We start from the raw sequence: 25,215 nt of genomic DNA on the forward strand, positions 1-25,215 counted from the left end.
TAAGTTATCAATACTGTAGCGTACACTACAAATTTGCTAAGAGAGTAGACCTTAAATTTCTCTACCAAAAAATGAATGTAATTATGTGAGGTGATGGAGCTGTTGGCTAACCCTATTGTGGTAATCATTTCACAATATATACACGTATCAAATCAACCCGTTGAACATTTTAAACTAACACAATGTTGGATGTCAGTGATATCTCAATAAAGCTGGGAGAAGAGGAGTGATGAAGTGAATGGAGAGAACAGAAACACAGCCCCTCAGGCATAAATGGCCATGTGTGGTCCAGGAATGAGACAGGAGGCCTGGGTGATTCTGTGCCAAAAGGCTGAAGGGATATCCAAGAGCTGAGGTTGAGGGGTCTGGCAATTGCCATCGGTAATTATGGGTACTTTGGGATTATGTTCAAAGGACAATGGGAAGTCTTTAAAGGCTACAAAACCCAGCAGTTACGTAATCCAAGTTGTATTTTAAATAGCACTCTCTTCTTGAATTGCTAGGGCAGAAATAGATTGCTGTTATAGCTGATAAAACCAGATAGACATCATTAAAGTTAAAATTTTAGAGTTAAAATTAGCACACGGCTTTCTTCTTTGACTTTATTATGCAAGCTCAGAAAATGAGGCCAGCAAAATTCTTATCCACTAATAGCACAAAAGGAGTGCATTGTCACATAAATAATAATGTAAGCTTTTGACTTTTTACCTGGACTTTATTCTGTTGCTTCTAGAAATTAATAGCTACCAAACTGCAGGGAGATCCAACCAGTCCATTCTAAAGGAGATCAATCCAGGGTGTTCATTGGAAGGACTGATGCTCAAGCTGAAACTCCAATACTTTGGCCACCTCATGCGACGAGTTGACTCACTGGAAAAGACTCTGATGCTGGGAAAGGTTGGGGGCGGGAGGAGAAGGGGATGACAGAGAATGAGATGGCTGGATGGCATCACCAACTCTGTGGCCATGAGTTTGAGTGAACTCCGGGAGTTGGTGATGGACAGGGAGGCCTGGTGTGCTGTGATTCATGGGGTCGCAGAGAGTCGGACACGACTGAGTGACTGAACTGAACTGAAACACAAGTGAAGAATTACACTCTTTTATCACTGTTCAGCAGCATATGAATATCAAACACATATTTTGTTTAATTGCATTTAATAGAAAGAGTGCATTGAAGCATACCTGGCAGAGGTCATGAGGGGGAGTGCCAAAGCTTAGCTGCTTGTTGAGCGCAGAATCCTTTTGGCATCTTGGTTGAAACTCTGAAGAAGTTACTGGAACTAATGACTGAATTTCAGAGGTTCTGAGGTTCACACTCCCAGATGAGAAGAGTTTGGCTTTTGTGGCCCCAGGGAGGGCAAGAGAAGATCTTAGGCAACAGGGAACACAGCTGCAGTGCATAAAGACAGCTGAGAATGTGCATACATCCTTGAGCATCAACTCAGGGCCCAGGCAATGGGAAAGGACAAGCTTGGGGGGAGCACCAGCCAGGGTCCCAAAGATGCCCAGGTTTTTGTGCATCCGTTCCTAGTTCCTTCAGAGTGTGCGAGGCCTGTGAAGCTTCTGGAAAAGCCAGGTTCTCTTTTGCAAATGGCAGCATCATTGGGAAGAAACTTCTCTTTAAGGCTCCTGAGTGTGACATTAGCAAAACAAAAACAAATGCAGGGGCAGCACTCAAAAATTATTACAATAGAAGATTCAGGTGCCCTCCTCCCCCAACCTGCCTCACACAAGCTCCATTCTAGGACCTTCAAATACACTGAAACCTGGTGAAGAGAATCCACAGGGCTGCAGAGAAGGAGCCTGGGTTTTTCTGAAGTTAATTACCATTATCTTTTTGGAAATCATCTTTATTGGAATATAGGTGGTTTACAGTGTTGGGTTAGGTTCAGGTGTGCAGCAAAGTGAATCAGTTATATATATATATATATATCCATTCTTCTGTAGATTTTTTTCCTATATAGACCATCACATCTTAGAAAAATGAAGAGTCTCTGAAAGGTAACATCTTGTAGGCCTGGAGTGTTTGTAACAGGCGCTTTTTTTTGAGGCAAGGATAAACGACTTTATTTGGAAAGCCAGCTTGTAACTGGCTTCTTGAAAGATGTTACTGATCTGCCCATGAGTGCCTTTCCAAGCTTTCCTTGGGTTTTTGGTGGGAAAGGAAAATTTGTTTTCCTTTTTGTGGTCCAAAACTACTGGACCACAAGGGGAAGAGCTATGTCTCAGTGAGTGATAAATAAGGAGAGGGGATATAATGCATTCAACAGTTAAAAAAAAAAATTGAACTGTAGTTGATTTACAATCTTGCATTAGTTTCAGGTATATACAGTAGTATTTACTATATAAATAGTAGTGTGTATATGTTAACCCCAGACTCCTCATTCCCCACCTAACTCTGCCCCCCGCCCCCACCCATTTCCCTTTTAGGAAGCTTGTTTTCAAAATCTATGAGTCTGTTTCTGTTTTGTAAATAAGTTTATTCATGTGTGTGTGCATACCAAATTGCTTCAGTTGTGCCGATTCTTTGTGATCCTATGTATGACTGTAGCCCACCAGGCTCTTCAGTCCATGGGATTTTCCAGGCAAGATTACTACACTGGGTTGCCATGCCCTCTTTCAGGGAATCTTCTTGACCCAGGGATAGAAACCGCATCTCTTTCATCTCCTGCACTGGGAGGCGGGTTCTTTACCCCTGGTGCCACCTGGGATGCACAAAGTTTATTTATATCTTTTTAAAAAAATTAGATTCCACATATGAGTGATATTATGATATTTGTCTTTATCTGACTTACTTCATTTAGTATGATAATCTCTAGGTCTACATGTTGCTGCAGATGGCATTATTTCCTTTTTATGGCTGAGTAACATTCCGTTGAGTATATGCACCACATCTCCTTTATCCATTCCTCTGTCGATGGACATTTAGGTTGCTTCCACATCTTCGTTATTGTTAATAGTGCTGAAATGAACATAGGGGTGCATGTATCTTTTCAAATTATAGTTTTCTCCAGGCATATGCCCAGGAGTGGGATTGTCGAGTCATATGGTAGTTCTAGTTTTAGTTTTTTAAAGAACCTCTGGAGTATTCTCCATAGTGGTTGTACCAATTTACATTCCCACCAACATTGTAGGAGGGTTCCCTTTTCTCCATGCTCTCTCCAGCATTCATTGTAGACTTTTAGATGATGGCCATTCTGACTGGCGTGAGGTAATACCTAGTTGTACTTTAAATTTACATTTCTCTGATAATTAGTGATGTTGAGCATCTTTTCATTTGCTTTTTGGCCACCTCTATGTCTTCTTTTAGGTCTTCTGCCCATTTTTTGGATTGGGTTGTTTGGTTTTTTGACAGAGCTGTGTGTACATTTTGGAGATTAATCCCTTGTCAGTAGCTTTGTTTGCAAATATTTTCTCCCATTTGGTGGGTTGTCTTTTCATTTTGTTTATGGTTTCTTTTGCTATTCAAAAGCTTTTAAGTTTGATTAGGTCCCATTTGCTTATTTTTGTTTCTATTTTCATTAAGAGGTGGATTAAAAAAAGATATTGCTGTGGTTTACATCAGAGTGTTCTGCCTATGTTTTTCTCTAAGAGTTTTATAGTGTCTGGTCTTACATTTAGGTCTTTAATCCATTTTAAGTTTATTTTTGTGTATGGTGTTAGAAAGTGTTCTAATTTCATTCTTTTACACGTGGTTGTCCAGTTTTCCCAGCAACACTTATTGAAAAAACTGTGTTTTCTCTATATACTCTTGCCTCTTTTTTCATAGGTTAACCATAGGTTTGTGGGTTTATTTCTGGGCTTTCCATCCTATTCTATTGATCTGTTTTTGTGCCAGTACCATACTGTTTTGATTACTATAACTATGTAGTATAGTCTGAAATCAGGGAGCCTAATTCCTCCAGCTCTGTTTCTCTTACCCAGCGTTGCTTTAGTTATTTGGGGGTATTTTGTGTTTCCATACAAATTCAATTTTTTTTGTTGTTGTTGTTCTTGGATTCCTTTCTTGGTGGAGAATATCAGAGATGGTATCTTCTTATGTCCATGGATTCATTATACCACACAGAGCCCTAATAGCAAGCTACTTCAGTCCTATTTCTAAAAAATTACAGTGGAAAATGAAGAGCATTCTGAAACCTTATAAACACAAAGAGTTGAAGTTCATGGAAACTTATGTAGAAGCTCGTGAAGTCATCATCAGGTTGTACTTAAGTACAAGTCTAGAAATTAATTAAGGAAAAATAGCATCACAGTGGTTATGGCTTCTATTTCATGTCGACCGGACTTAGAAGTTCTTGCAGCAAGTAGGTTGGCACCCAGGGTATTATTGACTTGTGGTTCAGAATTGTAATAGACAATGAAATATGAAGTCTACTTCAGTTTAGTTCAAGTTTTATCACATCCTTGGAAGAGAAAGAATTCAGGGTATTATGTTTTGCTCACTTCTACCATCTTCTCGCTTGTTTACAGAAACCCTTTATGCCTCTGTGTGAACTTTCCAAAGCATTCCACAGTGCTGTTGGGTGATAAGTTCTCTTTGGTTGTTTTTGTATCAGAGCTCATGAAAAATGGGGATTGGCAGTGTTCCCCTATCACAGTCCAAAACCTAAAATGAGCAGTTAAATTCTACATGTCCATGCTTCCCTCCCCATCATCTTCCACTCCAGACTTTGAGCAGGAATATACTCTGCTTCTCCCTGTAATTTCTCCCCAGGATGACTATCTTCCTTGTGGGACAGGGGTCACTACACTCTAGCCTGGGGCCCAAACCCCGCCTACTATCTGTGTTTTTATGACCTGTGAGATGAGAAGGGTTTGTACTTTTGGGAATGATTTTAAGAAATCAGAAGGTGAATATTCTGGCTAACAAAGAGTTGGATACTACTGAGCGACTGAACTGAACTGAATATTTCATGGCATATGAAAATTATATCAAATTCCAATCTGTGTCCAAACTTTATATTGTAACCCAGCAGGCACGATCACTTATGTGTTGTCTAAGGCTGCTTTCAAGCTAGAAGGCAGAGTTGAGTAGTTGTGACAGAGACGGTGTCCCCACAAAGCCAAAAACATTGACTAACTGAACTGTTACAGAAAATGTTTACTGACCTCTGTTCTAGAAGTTTTATTAGCTCCCGAAGGTTTGCTATGAGCCGCTAACATGGCCCAAGAGAGATCAGTGGTTCAAAGTTGGAGCAACCGATCCCCATCTACAGTGACTCACTACTGAGGCCCTGCCTCACCAACAACTCTCATTTCAGGCTCTCTCTGGTCACTAATATATCACGTCCTTCTCCACTGGGAAAGACGCTGAAAGGAGATGCATGGAGGGCTGCACGTAGGAGAGAAAAGAAGGATGTAGTGAGCTAATGTCCTTAGCAATGTGGGCTAGACGATGCTTCTCAAACTGTACCGTGCGTGTCTATTACCCAGTTCAGTTCAGTTCAGTTCAGTCGCTCAGTCATGTCTGACTCTTTGCGACCCCATGAACCACAGCACGCCAGGCCTCCCTGTCCATCACCAACTCCCGGAGTTCACTCAAACTCATGTCCATCGAGTCGGTGATGCCATCCAGTCATCTCATTCTCTGTCATCCCCGTCTCCTCCTACCCCCAATCCCTCTGAGCATCAGACTCTTTTCCAGTGAGTCAACTCATCGCATGAGGTAGCCAAAGTATTGGAGTTTCAGCTTGAGCATCAGTCCTTCCAATGAACACCCAGGATTGATCTCCTTTAGAATGGACTGGTTGGATCTCCTTGCAGTCCAAGGGACTCTCAAGAGTCTTCTCCAGCACCACAGTTCAAAAGCATCAATTCTTCGGCGATCAGCTTCCTTCACAGTCCAACTCTCACATCCATACATGACCATGGGAAAAACCATAGCCTTGACTAGATGGACCTTGGTTGGCAAAGTAATGTCTTTGCTTTTTAATATGCTATCTAGGCTGGTCATAACTTTCCTTCCAAGGAGTAAGCGTCTTTTAATTTCATGGCTGCAATCAGCATCCACCATCCATTCTGGAGCCCAAAAAAATAAAGTCTGACACTGTTTCCACTGTTTCCCCATCTATTTCCCATGAAGTGATGGGGCCAGATACCATGATCTTTGTTTTCTGAATGTTGAGCTTCAAGCCAACCTTTTCACTCTCCTCTTTCACTTTCATCAAGAGGCTTTTGAGTTCCTCTTCACTTTCTGCCATAAGGGTGGTGTCATCTGCATATCTGAGGTTATTGATCTTTCTCCCAGCAATCTTGATTCCAGCTTGTGCTTCTTCCAGGCCAGTGTTCTTCATGATGTACTCTGCATATAAGTTAAATAAGCAGGGTGACAATATAAAACCTTGATGTACTCCTTTTCCTATTTGGAACCAGTCTGTTGTTCCATGTCCAGTTCTAACTGTTGCTTCCTGACCTGCATACAGGTTTCTCAAGAGGCAGGTCAGGTGGTCTGGGATTCCCATCTCTTTCAGAATGTTCCACAGTTTATTGTGATCCACACAGTCAAAGGCTTTGGCATAGTCAATGAAGCAGAAATAGATGTTTTTCTGGAACTCTCTTGCTTTCTCCATGATCCAGCGGATGTTGGCAATTTGATCTCTGGTGCCTCTGCCTTTTCTAAAACCTGCTTGAACATCTGGGAGTTCACGGTTTACATACTGCTGAAGCCTGGCTTGGAGAATTTTGAGCATGGCTTTACTAGCGTGTGAGATGAGTGCAATTGTGTGGTAGTTTGAACATTCTTTGGCATTGCCTTTCTTTGGGATTGAAATGAAGACTGACCTTTTCCAGTCCTGTGGCCACTGCTGAGTTTTCCAGATTTGCTGGCATATTGAGTGCAGCACTTTCACAGCATCATCTTTCAGGTTTTGAAATAGCTCCACTGGAATTCCATCACCTCCACTAGCTTTGTTCATAGTGATGCTCTCTAAGGCCCACTTGACTTCACATTCCAAGATGTCTGGTTCCAGGTGAGTGATCACGCCATTGTGATTATCTTCGTTGTGAAGATCTTTTTTGTACAGTTCTTCTGTGTATTCTTGCCACCTCTTCTTAATATCTTCTGCTTCGGTTAGGTCCATACCATTTCTGTCCTTTATCGAGCCCATCTTTGCATGAAATATTCCCTTTGTATCTCTAATTTTCTTGAAAAGATCTCTTGTTTTTCCTATTCTGTTGTTTTCCTCTATTTCTTTGCATTGATCGCTGGGGAAGGCTTTCTTATCTCTCCTTGCTATTCTTTGGAACTCTGCATTCAGATGCTTGTATCTTTCCTTTCCTCCTTTGCTTTTCGCTTCTCTTCTTTTCACAGCTATTTGTAAGGCCTCCTCAGACAGCCATTTAGCTTTTTTCATTTCTTTTCCATGGGGATGGTCTTGATCCCTGTCTCCAGTACAATGTCACGAACCTCCGCCCAGAGTTCATCAAGCACTCTATCTATCAGATCTAGACCCTTAAATCTATTTCTGACTTACACTGTATAATCATAAGGGATTTGATTTAGGTCATATCTGAATGGTCTAGTGGTTTTCCCTACTTTCTTCAATTTCAGTCTGAATTTGGCAATAAGGAGTTCATGGTCTGAGCCACAGTCAGCTCCTGGTCTTGCTATTACCCAGAGATCTTGTCAAAATGCAGAGTCTGATCCAGGGGGGATGATGTGGGGCTTGTGATTCTGCATTTCTCTCCAGCTTCCAAGCAACACTGGCACTTTTGGTCCACACCACACTCTGAGCAGTCAGGCCCTTCTACACCCCTGCCTGTCCCAGTGACCTGGTCCCATTTTCATCTTTGAATTTCTGGAATACCCATAAATATGTTCCTAGGTGGTGATGGATGGCTCATATATTAGATCTTCTTATTTCATCTTCTTACCTCATGCTTTATATATCTTATCAGAAATAGTGTTTTCTTGACCTGGGGTAATAAGTCTCTCCTCCATTAACCGAATCATGAAATAGGCTAAGTTTGCCTTCAGTCCCTGATCCTCTTGTCTTTACTGACCCCCTATTTTCTTAGGGGCCCCAGGTAGAAGCCTCTTAAGGCTTCCTACTCTCTCTTTATTCCTGGCGTGGATCCTCCATTCTAGTTCCTTCCATCACTCTTGGGCCTCCTTGAGGCCCTTCTGTGCTCTCATGTGATGAACACGGAGTCCTAAAGAATGCTGGGGAACAAGCACACCAGCTCCCTCATTTGGCTGGCAAGCACATCAGGACCTAGAGAATTGGGGTGAGGCTCCCAAGTAACCAAGCAGAGACCAGGAAGCCAAGGCCGCCAACTTTCAGCTCTCCAACTTTACTCCCTCAGCCCTCTTCTATCTCAGAAGAGTCCATCAAGATGGCCTAAAAAGTTGCCAACAGTGAAATGGTCTCTGAACATCAGGGTACAGATATGTCACACTCCCCAGTAATGTACTTGAGGTGAAGCAGGATCTTTCTGAAGTGATTCTAATGGTCATGACTGTAGATTTCATGATGGGCTCCCTGGGGACAATAGCTTTGAAGCTCTGGGCCTTTTTCCACCTCCCCATCTTCACTGAGAGGGATCGCATACCTGGCCTCTTATGTTAGAATGAGAAATTGTGGTAAAATTCACAGAAAATTAAAAAGTGAGCAATTCAGTGGCATTTAGTACATCCACAGTATTGTGCCACCATTGCATCTGTCTAGTTCCAGAACGTTTCTTCACCCCCAAGGACAGCCTCATACACACGCACATTTACATCCCATTCCTCCATACTCCCAGCCCCTCGCAACCAGCGGTCAGTTTACTGTCTCTGGATTCTCCTGTTCTGGACATTTCATGTAAATAGAATCATACAATACATGGCCTTTTATTACTGCCTTTTTGAGGTTCATCCAAGTTGTACCATATATCAGTTCTTCATTTCTTTTCATGGTAGAATAATATTCCATTGTATGCAAAAACCACAAATTCTTTCTCCTTTCATCCACTGATGGACGTTGGGGTTGTCTTCACCTTTTCACTATTGTGAACAGTGCTGCTATGAGCACTGCTGTTTAAGTACCTGTTTGAACCCCTGTTTTCAGTTCTTCTGGGTCATATACTTCAGTGTGGAATTGCTGGGTCATATGGTAATTCTGTGTTTAACTTTTTGAGGCTCCGCATTTCATTTGAGCGGTTTGATGATTCCCCCTTTCTGTCCCACTATTTCACTATAAGGACAAATGAAATAATCAAGCAATGGAGAAATATCTCACTATTTATCTCTACCTGTTCTTCACCAAATGCTTTTAGCCAAATGAATATATTTCATTTTATATCATTTATTTTCCCAGTCCACAACTTAATATAGGAGTTTCTGAAGGGCCAGAGATTTGTCCCAAGTCAGCAAGCAGGGAAGTAGATGAGGGAACACACAAATCCTGGATAACCATCAAATTGCCTGTGAATAGTTCAGAATCAAGGTGGGTTTCTAGGGCATGGGACGTGTTTTGTCCTGCAGGGCCTTGCATACAGAAGGACTCCACACTTGGTTTATTCATGGGCTCTGTCTCTGTCTTGACAATCCTGATGATTTTTGAACAAGGGGCCCTACATTTTCATTACTGAACCCCATAAATTATGTAGATGGCCCTATAAAGGACTGCAAGTCTCTCAGGTGGTTGCCAGAGAAGCGGGGGATGGGAAGAGGAGAGAAATAGATGAGGGAAATTAAGAGCTACAAACTTCCAGTTACAAATTGAATGAGTCACAGGATTAAGCTTACGGCATGGGGAATATCATCAATTATATTGTAATAGAAATGGCAACCCACTCCAGTATTTTTGCCTGGAGAATTCCGTGGACAGAGGAGCCTGGCAGGCAATCCGTGGGGTTGCAGATTCAGACACGATTGAGCAACTATCACTCACTCACTAATATTTTGTATGGTGACTGATGGTAACTTGACTTATCATGGTGATTTTTTGAAATGTATGTAAATACTGAAACCCTATGTTACGCACCTGGAACATAGTGTTGTAGGTCAGTTATATTTCAACTAAAAAAAAAAAGTGACACTGGAAAGAAATGCATCAGAATACTAATGGTGATTATCTCTGGGGGTGTGGAGATTGTGGGTGATTGTTATTTTTTACATGACACTTTTATGTCTTTCTAGTTGTCTTCCATGAACACATATTGCTTCTGAAATTAGAAAGAAAACAGTTGTTTAGTCGCTAAGTCGTGTCTGACTCTGCAACCCCATGGATTGCAGCACTCCAAGAAAATAATAATGTCATTAAAAAAAGAGAATTGATAGTTTCCATCTTATATAAATCCTGCACCCTAAACAACAAATTCTAACATCTTAAACAAATTCTAAAATGGGAATAAAAAAGATATGACTGTCACTCCAGGTGGAGGCATTCCAAACGGGGGTGGGTACTAAGTAGAATGGTGATAAAATAGCTCAATGATATTTAAAAACACAGACAACAGACCAAAGCCAGACAGTTTCCACAAATGAATTTGCTGCGTCAACTGTCGTTGGCCTGAGAAACAAACTCAAAAAAACCTTTGCAGGAACCTGAGCCCCAAAAGGGACTAACAGCGAACATATTCCCTCTGTTGTGCTAGTCGCTCAATTGTGTCTGACTCTTTGCAACCCCACAGACTGTAGCCCACCAGGCTCCTCTGTCCATGGGATGCTCCAGGCAAGAATACTGGAGTGGGTTGCTATTTCCTCCTCCAGCAGATCTTCCCCAGGAATCAAACCTGGATCTCCTGTATAGCAGGCAGATTCTTTACCATTTAAGCCACCAGGGATTCCCTCTGCTCTCCAGGAAAGGTGGGGTGGTTTCTATTCTTATGCCTTCAAGAAGAACTGAGCAATGCCCCATGGGCTTGGAAGGGCCTGGTAAAGTTGAGAGCAGAATCCATCCTCAAGAGATGAGCTTTATAGAAAACAGAATAGTTTGGCAATAGGCTGCTAAGCCTTTCCATTATGTTTTGGCTGCAGAAGTAATCAGCCTTCATGGGCTCAAAGAAAAATTAATGTGTGTCTGATAAGCCTAAACCTGCCCTGCCCTTTCCAGTAGAAGCAGAGAGAGGAGGGCCTGGTTTTTTCCTAAGGGTAAACAGGTTTCAAATTCAGGATGGAACCCCAACTGGCCAAAAAGCTGATAGGGCCTCCCTTATCTGCTCCATCTGCTGGCTCTCAACAACCTTTTGCAATTGCTCAATTATGACGTGTCGAAAGAAATCTTGCCAAGAGCACCCTTTTCCCAAGCTTTCCTTAGCTAAAACAGTCTGCGTAAGACGAAGAGTGAAGAGCTGGCTGCCTCTGTATTTACTCCAAGTGGGTAAGGAAGGTTTCCTAGGAGGAAGATCTTCTAGGAGAATGGTTGGCTAAGTGGTTCTGTCCAGAGGCCTTCCAACAAACCAGATGAGCTGTGACGCGATTATGGAGTTCCGTGGTGTGTTTCAAGGAGAACTCATAAATGGTAGTTAGGCATCAGGGAGTCATTTGGGGTGAACCCTGTTTCAGGAGAATCCAAGCTGGATACCAAAAGCAGAAAGACTCACTTTTATAGGGAAAGATGAGTGGAGGGGAGTATTTGGTGATAGTAAAAAATATAAATATATTTGCAGTTCTTATAATGAATTTTCTTATATATTTCCTATAACATCTATCTACAGCCCTGATTTGCCTTTACAGTTCATTGCCTGAGTTTTTTTTTTTTAAGCTTAAGGTGGAAATAACAGAGGCAGGCTCACCTATAGTTCATAATTTTGTCAAGTTTTGTGAGAGGGAGGTCCTGTAATACGTTTATCCTCCATTCTCTTAACCTCCACAGCACAAATCTGGGCTGTTTTCACACAATCTTGTTATTCAATTGCGAAGTCATGTCTGACTCTGCCACCCCATGGACTGCAGCATGCCAGGCTTCCCTGTCCTCCACTAGCTCTCAGTTAGCTTAAACTCATGTCCACTGAGTCGGTGAGGCCATCCAAGACTGCAGCACAAAAGGCCCATCCTGTATCTTTACATGAATAATCCACTTCTCAGGTTTTTCAAATGGTATTGATTCTGATCTGCCTGGAATTGCTTGAATTTGATTCTGTTGGAAGGTAAAGTGACACTAGAATAGCTTTTCTACTTCTCTTTCTCCCTCCTTGAGGGCATGTGTCTCATTATATTGACAGTTGTGTTCACAGGGTCCTGTACAAAGCTTAGCATACAGTAAGTGCTTAATAAATGTTTCCCGACTTACCATTGGATTAAGTAAGCAGACAGAGACCCTTTCAAGATCTTTTATAGCCTAGTAACTATAGCATTGTGGTTCAGAGCAGAGATTATAGAACCAGTTTACTTGGTCTTGTGTCCCAATTCTGTCTCTTCCTACTTGTGACTCTGGCGAAGTTTCTTAACCTTCTTGTGCCTCAGTTTCACCATCTTTAAATTGGGTATACTAATAAGATCTATCTTGCAAAGCTATGGGGATTAAATGAATTAAAACTGACAACAAATGCCTGGAAAATTATAGGCGCTCAACTGTTGTTAGCTCCATTATTTACAAAAATGTCCTGATGGCTCACTTCCATGTTCTCCAGCTTTATTCTGTCCCCACTGTTTCCCAACCAAGTAATCTTTCAGTGAAATACTTTCCCATAATAAATCATGATGTATGCCTTCATCTCTCTTCAGATGGCTGCATTTTGTAGGAGACAGTGTCTCCAGATATACCCTTGATGAGGTGTGCGTGCTAAGTCACTTCAGTCATGTCTAATTCAGTGCGACCATATGGACTGCAGCCCTCCAGGCTCCTCTGTCCATGGGATTTTCCAGGCAAGAATACTGGAGTAGGTTGCCATACCCTCCTCTGGGGGTATCTTCCCAACCCAAGGATTAAACCTGTGTCTCTTATGTCTCCTGCATTAGCAGGCAGGTTCTTTACCAATGCTTAATAAATATCCAACTGGCAAAAAAGGGAAGGGGAAGATGGTCTTTGGCAGCCATTTGAAGCTCTTAGGGACTTAGGGATTTATACTTAATACATTTTGATGAATCCTTTTCAGTTATCCAGCCTAAGAAGGATTTGCTTATGCATGGCTTTGCTTGAATGGCTTTGGTTGATAGCCCGTATTTTCCATTAATTCTAAATTTTAAGATGGGAACCAAGTCAGAAGAGTGAGCTCAAGCTCTTTGACAATACACTTCCTCACATCCCCACCACTTCCGAAAATGTCTGCACATGCTTTTTGTGGGAAGTTTGAGAAATTATAAATATGCCAAGTGCATCTTGACCCATTCTTCCAAGCACAACTCTTAGGCTGTTGGGAAGGTCTAACTCTGAATTGTACTAGACATTCAGGGGAGAAGGACCTGGCAGTGAGCTGACATCTACCAATGCAACCCAGATCTGGAAGCTGGCGGAGGAGAGGCCGAGACCCATGTGGTGAGTGTTTGTGGCTGAAACTTCTTACTGGTTTTTGAAACAGAACTTTGTTAGTTTGTGCACCCCGCCAGCAGCGGTCACCCCTGAACTCCATCCACCAGCACCAGCTCATCTCCGTGGTTTAGCATTTACTTCTTTCTTCACACGTTATCAGACTCTGCAGTGATCCGGTAGCCCTAAATGAGGGCAGGGAAGGAGAAGAAGCAGTATGCACAAAATGGCCCACGTTGTGGAAGAAAAAAGCAAATCCTCCTGGGGTGTAAACTGGAGGAAAAGACACTAAAAATTAGTGGAGATTACAACGGAGGTTTAATGTGTAGCTGATTTTTATTTTCTTCGTTATGCACTTCTGTATTTTCTTTAAATATCTGTAAAATACTTCTACTCGAATCACATAAAAAGGAATTAAGTTCTATTTAGAAAGCTCTCCATGTGATATGGGAGAACTGGTTTGTCTAGCGCCCCTTGGAGACAGTTTCCAGCCACACATACCAGGCGGTATCTGGGTGGGATAAACCCCATCACCTCTCAGTCAGGTATGCTCACAAGGACTTGTTGGGCATCCGGACATCAAACTCCACTCTTAAGAGTTCTGTCCCTGTACTTGCTGGTAATTTCCTGAGAATGCATCCCCAGCCCTCCCCTGTCACCCTCCTTGAGAGATGGAGGCTGAGCTGCATCTGAAGCTTGGAGCAGAACTTCCCAGGAAGGAAGCTGTGTGCTTCCAGCTCCCCCCGCCCCCATTCTGCCTATTCCCAAGGCCCTAGGGAACCCCAGAGGGTCAGACTGACCCCCGTGGTCCAGGGGTTCCAGTCAGAGCCTGCCTGCTGCAAATGATTGTGCTTTGCTGGTTAATTTTAGCTTGGAAGGTCAATAAATGGGGGGCATCCATGTGGTCATGAACCACCATGATTTCCTTTCTTCAAGAAAAGAGAGACGGTTATGCTTTCACAAAAGCTACCTCTTGGGATGGAAGGTTAGACTTGCTGCAGACATTTTACTTTCTTGTGAATTGTCTCTTTGTCTTTTACTTTGGGGAAAGGTATTTGGTGGACTACAGTGCAGCTTATTTTTGAAGCTCCAACGTGGAAGACAAGAGTTAAAATTTCAATATCTGTTGAGCATCCATAGAACCTGTGAGTCAGAGACAGAGCCATTTGAACAAATGCTATGATTTACCAAAATATGGCTTTCAAGGGATTGTTATTATTACCTATATAACCAAAACAAAATCCTTATCTAGGGAGAGGGATTCCATTTACTCCATAGATTTCTGACCTGGCCTAAGAGCTTCTCCCCATCAGCTCCAATGCAATTTGCCATTATTTCTTGCCTAGCCTTCTGTCCTACAACCTCCAAGATCTCTCTTGGACTAAAGCAACTGTATATGTGTCTTATCTTCCCTGTTCAACTAGAGCTCATCAGGGGCAAGGGTCAGGCCTGCTATATTTTCAGAAAGTCTACACTGCCTGTCTTACCTCCTGGCACACTCTCGTAGCTCCATTCCTTATCAGCAAACACATGAATTTTAAATCTATCCATTGGCCATTATTTCATTCATTCAATTAATCACTCAATATATATTTTTTGAGCACAGCTATAATCCAGTCATGCAAACTGAAAGTGATCAGATGAAATCTGACCCTATGGAAACTCGTATTCTATTGGGTTTGACTGATTACCGCACACGTGTTGAATTTCTTCTAGTTGCTGATCCTTGGGGGTTCATCTGAAAGGAGGAGGATACTTTTTGGTGGCTTTTCTTTTCTCTAAGAATGTGATCAGGATCAGGAAACAGATAAAGTCTTAAAGAAGACAAGTAATTTCAGTTTTGGCCCAGAACCTCGAGAGGCTAAAGGCAATGCCCAGACAGATCCCTTTCTCATGGAGGAATTGGTGTGATGTGGAGGGGATGGAACAAAAGGCGGTGGCTGGCCTGTGTAAGAACAACTTCAATCATCTCCCTCCTTCCCCTCATGGTCCTCAAGTCGAGAATTTGGAAACTCTTTGACCCAAAGAAAATGAGGAGCTGGAATAAAGGGGATGGTAGACAGCCACTGCAAAGGTGTCAAGAAGCCTAAAAAGGATGTAGGATGAGGAAGCCAGCCATCGGACCTGGGGCTGGAGTTGGGAGCAAAGAGAAGAGATGACCCAGGAGGAGAGGGGTGATGTGCCGGCCTTGCTATGGGATGTGTGATGGAGCCCCGGGCTCTTTTGTTTAGATATTAAAGGCCAGCCTGGGCCTAGAAGACTGTGCTGCATGGGGAGTTCAGATTGCTCTGTAGTTGTGACCTTCTCTTCCAGTGGGAAGAGTAGTTCGCTGGCAGATTTTCAGAGAATTCCCAACAGGTTTATTGGGTTGGTCTTTGTGTTGCAACACTTCCCGCAAATCCAAGAACTTTAAAAGATCCCTGGAAATTTGAGGGTCTCATTTAAAAGCCATTCACTCATATTTGGAAACAAACTTTCCCAAAATGAAAAGTAGACAGGATATATATCAGAGTTGACATCATGTAACCCTCTGAACCAATCGCCATAATTTTGTGAAACTGTTTGCAGGATTCGTTATTTGCAGCGGCCTCATGGGTCTCAGCAACCCACTATTTTCTGACGAGATCTAGAACTAATCCCAGGAAAAGGCTTTTTAGACACGTGGTTTTGACATGTTCCTTGCCTACCGAGAAGAAAGTGTTATCCACAGAGAAATGATGCTTCAGCGAGAAGCTGATCTATCAGCAATCTATTTGCACCCACTGCTTTATGCACATAAAAAACAAGTGACACTGATCAAAACTCCCAGCGGTGAGGGCAAGTGAAGGGTGGATCCTGCTGCTCTCCCCTCCAGCCTCGACCCAACCCCTCCATCCCCACCCGCGCAAGAGCAGCTAAACCCAAGGGAAGCCCAGTTTTCACTGAAGAGACAGATTCACTTTCATCAGAGCAAACTCCCACTTTCCCCAAAAGACACACACCCCTGCACAGCGCTAGCTCTGACTTTAAACTTTGGGAAGGCAGATGCCAAAAGTTGCACCTTGGTTTGAGAGAACCCCAAGTGGCAAACTTCCTCTCTTCTGTGTCTGCCAAGAGTGAGGATGCAGAGGAAACGTGGAACCCCCAGACTGCCTCCCCCAAAATGTAAACTTCTATGAAAGAGGTCGCTGCCTTCACATCAAGGACCACAGCATGTCACCAACCATAGCAGCAACCAGGCGGGTTAACCAAGTGCCTGTCCATCTTCCACACGTGGCTTAGCCTCTACACCCCTTGGGCTTAACCTCTTCTCTTTGGAGGGTGAAACACAAACTGGATAATGGCGAATGGTTAGCATCAGAGGATTTCCTAAGCTTTTCATGCGCTGGCTCTCCTAAAGCTGACTGGAAGACCGGAGAAGCTTCTCCTGTTATTATCCTTTAGCGCCTTGGTGCTCTGTTTTGCTCCCTTAAAGCTTTTAATGGTCCCAGATAAATCAGAGCTTTTACATCTCTGCCACTTTTTTGCAATCAGAGTCCTCTGCCTCCTAATCTAGGACTGAACGAATCTAATGGTTCATTTATTGGTGATCACTCTCTGCCGCGCTTTCTCCCCAGCAGAGAGCTTTTCTGCACTGATGAGTTCCCAGTCCAGCTCAGCTTGCAGTCAGGTTTTCCAAAAGTTGCCATTGATCTCCTTCAGGATGGAAAAGGGGAATGCCTTAGAGGTCAATACAGAAAGTAGGCAATGGGGCATGCCACAGCTAAAAACAGATGTCTAGACATTCCGTTCCGTTCCGTTCCGTCGCTCAGTCGTGTCCGACTCTTTGCGACCGCGTGGACTGTAGCCTACCAGGCTTCTCCGTCCGTGGGATTCTCCAGGTAAGAATACTGGAGTGGGTTACCAGACCTTAGCAAACATAAAACCAAAAAACAAAACCCAAGTCCCATGCTGCTCTATTTCTGCCATGCAGGTTCTTTTTTTTTTTTTTTAATTGAAGTATAGTTGATTTTTTCAGGTGTCAGTTCAGTTCAGTCGCTCAGTCAAGTCTGACTCTTTGCGACCCCATGGACTGCGGCACACCAGGCTTCCCTGTCCATCACCAACTCCCAGAGCTTGCTCAAACTCATGGCCATTGAGTCAGTGATACCATCCAACCATCTCATCCTCTGTCGTCCCCTTCTCCTCCCACCTTCAATCTTTCCCAGAATCAGGGTCTTTTCTAAGGAGTCAGCTCTTCGCATCAGGTGGCCAAAGTATTGGAGTTTCAGCTTCAACATCAGTTCTTCCAATGATATTCAGGACTGATTTCCTTTAGGATGGACTGGTTGGATCTCCTTGCAGTCCAAGGGACTCTCAAGAGTCTTCTCCGACACTACAGTTGAAAACCATCGATTCTTCGGTGCTCAGCTTTCTTTATGGTCCAACTCTCACATCCATACATGGCTCCTAGAAAAACCATAGCCTTGACTAGATGGACCTTTGTCAGGTATAACAAAGCTATTATATGTATGTGTGTGTGTGTGTATATATATATAATCATACAAACATATATACACACACTTATATATCCTTTTTATATTATATTTTACTATATATTATCACAAGATATTGAATATAGTTCCCTGTGCTATACAGCAGGTCCTCATTGATTATCTATTTTATCCATAGTGGTATGTGTATGTTAATCTCAAACTCCTAATTTATTCTCCCGCTACCACCCTTTTCCCTTTGGTAAGCATAAATTTGTTTCCTGTGTCTGTGAGTCTGTTTCTGTTGTGAAAATAAGTTCATTTGTATCTGCTTTTCAGATTCCATGTATGAGTGATAGATCGCATTATGGTATTTGCCTCTGGGTGTTTTACTTCACTTTAGTCTGACCATCGCTAGGTCCATCCATGTCTCTGCAAATCTCTGCCCTGCACATTCTGATCTGTGGTGAACCTGCCCTGGCTTGGTCTCTCTGACTCAGCCCTGGAGTCCCTGTGAAGACTGTTGGCACTTGTCCCTGCCGTTGTACCTTGAAGCACCTTGCACCGTTTTCAATCCTGCACACTCCTCCTGGTTTTGTAACTGTTTGTCTACTCGTCTGTCACATCTAACGTCTGGCACCTTCTCCTCTGGTCTGTGGTTTTTGTGCATGTTCTTAACTAGTGCCCAGTAAATGCTGTCTACCCTTCTTCCTACAGAACAGGGTTTGTCAGTTTCAGTGCTAGTGACACGTGGAGCCAGTTCATCCTTTGCGGTGGGTGCTGTCCCATGCGCTATAGGATGTTTAGTGGCAACCCTCACCTCTAACTCACTAGATGCTGGTTGCAACCCCAGTTCCCAACCTCCCCAAGCAGTGGTGATCGAAACCATCCCTGGGCGGGGAGAGGGGGTGGTGAGATGGCCCTCTTTCCCCCAACGCTGAGAAACCCTGCCACAGAATAAGACTAAAAATGTGGGTGCAATGGTTTCATCCACATGGTCCTTAATCACATGGACTCTCCAAAGCTATCACATGCATGCGTGTATGCTGAGTCACTCAGTCACAACTGCCCTTTATTTTTTCTTAAACACGAAAACACCAATATTTCACCAATGCAGCCTTTAGGTCCTGCTTTAAAAATATATTTTGTTATCATATTAAGGGCTTCCCTGGTGGCTCAGATAGTAAAATCTGCCTGCAATGCAGGAGACATGGGTTAGATCCTTGGATCAGGAAGATGCCCTGGTGGAGGGCATGGCAACCCAATCCAGTATTCTTGCCTGGAGAATCCCCATGGACAGAGGAGCCTGGTGGCCTACAGTCCATGGAGTCACAAAGAATCGGACACGACTGAGTGACTAACACTTTGATTTCACTTTCAACCATAGTAAAGTCAAAGTAAAAAAAAACAAAAGAAATCCCTGAGAGGTAACTTTACTCACAGGCTCTCTAGGGTGATAATAAGACTAGGGAGTGCGGATCCACTGCTTCAGTTTGAAAGCCAGTTCTACCAGAAGCATCACTTAACCTATCTGTGCTTCCTCAGCTAAATAATAACCCAATGGATCTAAATCATAATCTAGAATTAATAGTACCACTTACCAAAATAGGTTGTTGAAAGGGTTAATGCTTGAGTTAATATTTGAAAAACTCTTAGAATAGTCCTCAGTGCAAAACAAGCAAGATATTAGCCCAAAGCCAAGAAGTAGGGGGATTTTTAAATGGTTTCCAAATGACGTTTGTTTAGAACCATCTAGAAGCTTATAGTTTCTGTTGCCAGAGGGAACAGAGTAGACCCTGAAAAATACACAAAATACCTTTATATCTGAAATATTTTCAAGCTAAATTGTAAGGTTAGGGTCAGCTCTGTAAGTTTCTACGCTGAAGACTTTATCTTCTTTCAACTGTGACAACTAACTTTTGTAAGACTAAGACACAGTGAATCTCAATGGATAACCCAGGGCATCTCCTTGCACTTTGCATGAACCCCGGTCATCGGGTTCACACTTACCTACTAGAAGCAAAGTCATGGACCCCAGCTGGCCACCATTTCTGATAACACATTCAGGTTGGTTTAGGTGCTCAGGGACCTTGCATCATTAATCTCCAGGGTATTTCTCTGTTTAAAGCTTTCTTTCTTTTGCATAGATTCAAAAGCAGAAAGAGTTTAAAACATGTTATGCCTTTGTTCTCACTGTGCAGTGGTTTTTAAAACTGTCCTTTGTGATTATAATTTCATATTCCCACTGGTCAGTATTGTATTTTAGAGGCAGTGTAGTTGAGGGGTAAGACATAGTTTAGGGGCTCAAACTACACTTCTGAGATGGAAGAGATGTACAACCCTGGGAGAAGCATTGAATTTCACCATGGCTCAGCTTCTGTATCTATAAGGTGAAATTGACAGGACTACTCTCATCAGACAGTTTTTGTGAGACTGAACTGAAAGCTCCATCTTCAGAAGTCAGTGCAGTGCAGTGCAGAACACATGGTTGAGGTCTAGAGATGTTGACAAGATCTTGTCACTGTAAAGTACTTCATATTCTTTCAAGCAGGTTCAAGTTCATGATTTCACGGGAGTGAGAATATTGTTCAAAAATTAGGGGAAGGTGATTTTAGGCCCACTTGAGAGAGAAGATGACTGAGGCCACAAGACGGTAAGGAATTAGTCCAAGGCTACCAGTGAACTGTGTTGTTGGAGAAGACTCTTGAGAGTCCCTTGGACAGCAAGGAAATCCAACCAGTCCATCCTAAAGGAAATCAGTCCTGAATATTCATTGGAAGGATTCATGCTGAAGCTACAACTCCAATACTTTTGCCGCCTGATGCAAAAAACTGACTCATTGGAAAAGACCCTGATGCTGGGAAAGATTGAAGGTGGGAGGAGAAGGGGACGACAGAGGATGAGATGGTTGGATGGCATCACCTACTCAATGGCCATGAGTTTGAGCAAGCTCTGGGAGTTGGTGATGGACAGGGAGGCCTGGCGTGCTGCAGTCCATGGGGTCACAAAGAATCAGACACGACTGAGCAACTGAATTGAACTGAACTGAACCAGTGAATTAGCACCATTTGAACCTGGAACTGTATCTCTGCTCCCCTCATGGCTATGATTAGTGTGTCTTAAAGATTCCCGTATTTTCGGATGATCCGGGAATCCCTTTCACATGCAGATCTGGGAGGGGGAGGGTTGAGATTCTGTATTTCCACAGAGCTACCAAAAGATTCTGACACTGTTGGTCCATGGAACCCACCTGGAGGAGCGAAGGTCTGTAACCACTTGCATTATCCTCTGGCATTTCTGATGCCTTGATGCTCATTTTCACTTTAATTCAAGGAAAGAAAAAAAAAGTGTGTGAAAGAATCACAAAACCTGCCATGAGAATAATCCCCAAAGTTACCATTCTCTCTGCATGGAAATTTGTTTCCAAAATACCCATTGGCCTTCATGGCATCAGTACAAACAGGGAACTCTAAACTTTGCCACAGCTCACAGTCAGCAATAAAATTCTGTACTCCGTTAGCTACTCAGAAGTCCCACTGGGACCCACAGAAGTCCCTCCACTCCCTTCCTTTCATTTAACACCAGGCATCTCATTCCCAATGGGGCACTCCATCCAAAAGAACATTTCTCTTTCTTTTGAAAACTGATTGCTCCCTCTCTGCATATATTTGTTTTTCATTTACACAGATACTTCAGCTATTTTTGATTTGTTGTGTTACCTAGGTAACCTCAACCAGCTGAAATAAGAACTAATTACAACTTTTGCATCAAATTTCAGACCACACCTGAACTTTCCGCAGATCACATAACAGAAAGATTGACAAGATTTGCAGGGAGGGCACCCTCTTTAATCAGAGATGGCCAGGGTATCATGAGAGCAGGTACAGATATGCAGGACAGAGTCAAGTGCAGCTTATGAAAATCAACTTGTGAACGAGACATTTTTCTCTCTCCTTTTTCCTTCATATTGATGGGTTTTTTTGTTTTTTGGTACTTTTGCTTTCAGATTAAGCTGGTGTTTAACATATTAGAGGAGTGGTCAGGAAATGTTTTCGGTCAAGGGCCAGGTAGTAAATATTTTCTGCTTTGCAGACCATAAGGATCTCTGTTGAAAGGACTCAACTCTGCCTTGTAGCTCAAAAGTAGCCAGGGACAAAATGTAAACCGTTGGGGAGGGCTGTGTTCCAAACGGGGTTTCCCTGGTGGCTCAGATGGTGAAGAATCTGCCTGCAATGCAGGAGACTTGGGTTTGATCCCTGGGTTGGGAAGATCCCCTGGGGAAGAAGTGGCAACCGTCTCCAGTGTTCTTGCCTGGAGAATCCCATGGACAGAGATGTTTGGAGTGCTATAGTCCATGAGGTCGCAAAGAGTTTCAAAGAGACTTCATTCATGGATCTTGAAGTTCTGATTGCAATTGATTTTCATGTGTCACAAAATGTTATTATCCTTTTGACTTTTCTTTTCACCATTTAAAAATGTAAGAAGCTTTCTCTCCTCTCAGACTGAACAAACACTGGTGGTGGGCAGGCTTTGGCTTATGGGTCATACCTAGTTTGCCGAGCTCTTTGTGAGAGTTCGGTGAGCCCAGCCAAAGGCAACATTCTCATATATTGTAATGATAAAACTTCTATGTAAAATAGGCTTCCAGATTTCCTGTGTTTATGATGGTAGCTTTAAAGGAAACCAAAGCTGTGTTTTGGAAAGTCCTGTAAGTGGTCTGCAAATGTTTTTCCCCCTGAGCTTTCAGTATGTGATACATGCTCATTTTCTAGGACTGTTTAGTTTGTGAATGTGAAACCATCCACTTCCTGTGTCAACTTCAAGTAGCTGCACTTCCCTATTTGTTTGAACTCCTTTAGTGGCCCCTCATCTTGTATTTATTTCTTTTATCTCCAAAGGCTGACCATAGTCATAATAAGAGTTTGGAAACGTGAGCTGTCATTTTCTGCGAAGGAATATATTCTGAACGATTCCTTTCATGGAAACCTCCTAAACTGTGTACTTTTATTCTAGTAATAATGATAATGAGGGCTCATAGTGAGGCTCTTTAAATCTTTGGTTTGTATATGTAGCTACAAGAATGCAGTGGGGGTGTTTTGTCATGGAGGAACTCCATTCGTAGCTCAGCAGCTGATTTCTGCCTAGCATTTATCTTTGTAAATTGCATCTTCAGTGCACATGTGCTTTTTGAGATTACATGATTATTCTTATCCTCTATTAGATATCCTAAGCTTACCTTTCTTTTGCACAGTCACCTATCAGACTCCCTTCTACTGTCACCATGCACGGGCTCATTAACCTCCATGACCTTGCTGTAGGAATTTCTCTGAAGTTACCAAATTCATTCTCTCTAAACACCCCCTTTGTGTGGTCCTTCCCTCTGTAGCACTAACTTCAAATGAGATACATGGGCTCTTTGGCCTGAGATTCTTCTTTTGAGACTTCTATAAACCATCACATAATAGTTCATCTGACAGATTGTAGATACAGAGTAAGTTTATTAACCAGACCATCTTTTTGTGACCTCATAAAATTAATTTATTTCTCCCAAAAGAGATTATTTGGGAAGAGGGTCAGTAAAAAAACACATCAGAATCATAACCACTTTTGGGCCACATGTTGTATTCCATTAAAATCACAGTGACTCAGAATCACTTCCAGTGGCCTGCACTCCTTCAGGAGGTGGGGTGATGGGATGGAAGGGCACTGGCTTGCAGAACATGGGAGGATGTTCACAGACCTGGCAGCCAGTACATCTAATGGTGGTGGTTTTTCAGTTGCTCAGTCATGTCCAACTCTTTGCGACCCCATGAACCGCAGCACGCCAGGTCTCCCTGTCCGTCACCAGCTCCCGGAATTTACCCAAACTCACGTCCATTGAGTCGGTGATGCCATCTCATCCTCTGTCATCCCCTTCTCCTCCTGCCCTCAATCATTCCCTGCATCAGAGTCTTATCTAATGAGTCGGCTCTTCGCAACAGGTGGCTAAAGTATTGGATGTGATGGTGGGGAGGAGCATTGCTTAGCTCCTCTTCAGATAATTGGCTTGTGTCCCGTTGCACCTTTGACAGGAACAGTGGGACATAAAGACTTTGTCAAGAGACAAAGAGAGAGAGTGAGGGTGAAGGCCATGGCTGGGACCCCACCAAAGCACTCCGTACCAGCTTTCTTCCGACACCTGTGCTTCCTCGGCTATGGGACCATGCTCCCAAGCATTCAAACCCTGCCACAACACCCTGCAGAATCAAGGACCTCCCTGGGTGGTCTGACAATAAAAGCAGAGAGTGTCCCAGAGGAAAGAAAAAATGGGCAGGAACTGTACATGAGCAAATCGGCAGTGTTTTAAGGGCCAAACTCTTCACTGTCGGTTTCACTGCCAGTTCATAAAATAGAAACAAAGAAGGTACATTCAGTTGGCAACATCTTTCTCTCTTTCAGAGACTCAGTGCTTTGAAGGAAGTGGAATGAAATTGAAGCGCAGCTATCTTCAAATATAGACATGCAGTTTGCCCTTATGGGCTACAGTAGTTCAGAACTCCAGGCCCTTCAAATTGCTGCCCACGTGGCGATCATGCGGAAGGAAGAGCATCTCAGTATCTCCCAATTGTCTGCCCTGCTGGGGGGAGGCAGGGACACACACAGTGCAAAAGCCATTTCTCCTGAGCTCCTGTGGTGTCTATTGTACCAGTTACCCTTCTGATCTGATGAGCTTTGACTTAGGCTGATTTTAAATGTGCACATATTCCCTGCGTCCACCTTCTGATGAAATTTACCCCAAACACAGAGCTCCCAGCACTGTTTCATTGCAGCTTGCACAACTTTCCACCTGCACAGCACCGGTTAGCTGGTGAAATTCCTCCTCTGAAGACTGTGTCTGGGGAAATGTGCATTTTCCCTGTGTGTTTTTCTCATGGTAGTAACCTTCATTACCTCAATGTGTCAGGCAAAGCAGGAAACAGTACACAAGCATGTACAGAGTCCTTTACTCGCGTGCAGGGCTCGTTATCCTCAGCACTGTTGATTTCTTGGGCTGAACCGTTCATGGTGGGCACTGCCTCACACCATGTCATGGTTATTGTTATTAACGCTGCAGTGAACATAGAGTGTATGTATCTTTTCAAATGATGGTTTTCTCTGGGTATATATCCAGGAGTGGGATTGCTGGATCATATGGCAGTTCTGCAGGGCTTTCTTGTTGGCTCAGATGGTAAAGAATCTGCCTGCAATGCAGGGGACCCTAGTTTGATCCCTGGGATAGGAAGATCCCCTGGAGAAGGGAATGGTCATCCACTCCAGTATTCTTACCTGGAGAATTCCATGGGCAGAGGAGCCTGGTGGGCTACAGTCCATGGAGTTGCAAAGAGATGGCCATG

The sequence above is a fragment of the Moschus berezovskii genome, chromosome X (assembly GCF_049115385.1).
Source record: "Moschus berezovskii isolate FMDL1 chromosome X, NW_MosBer_1.0, whole genome shotgun sequence".
Classification (NCBI taxonomy): domain Eukaryota; kingdom Metazoa; phylum Chordata; class Mammalia; order Artiodactyla; family Moschidae; genus Moschus; species Moschus berezovskii.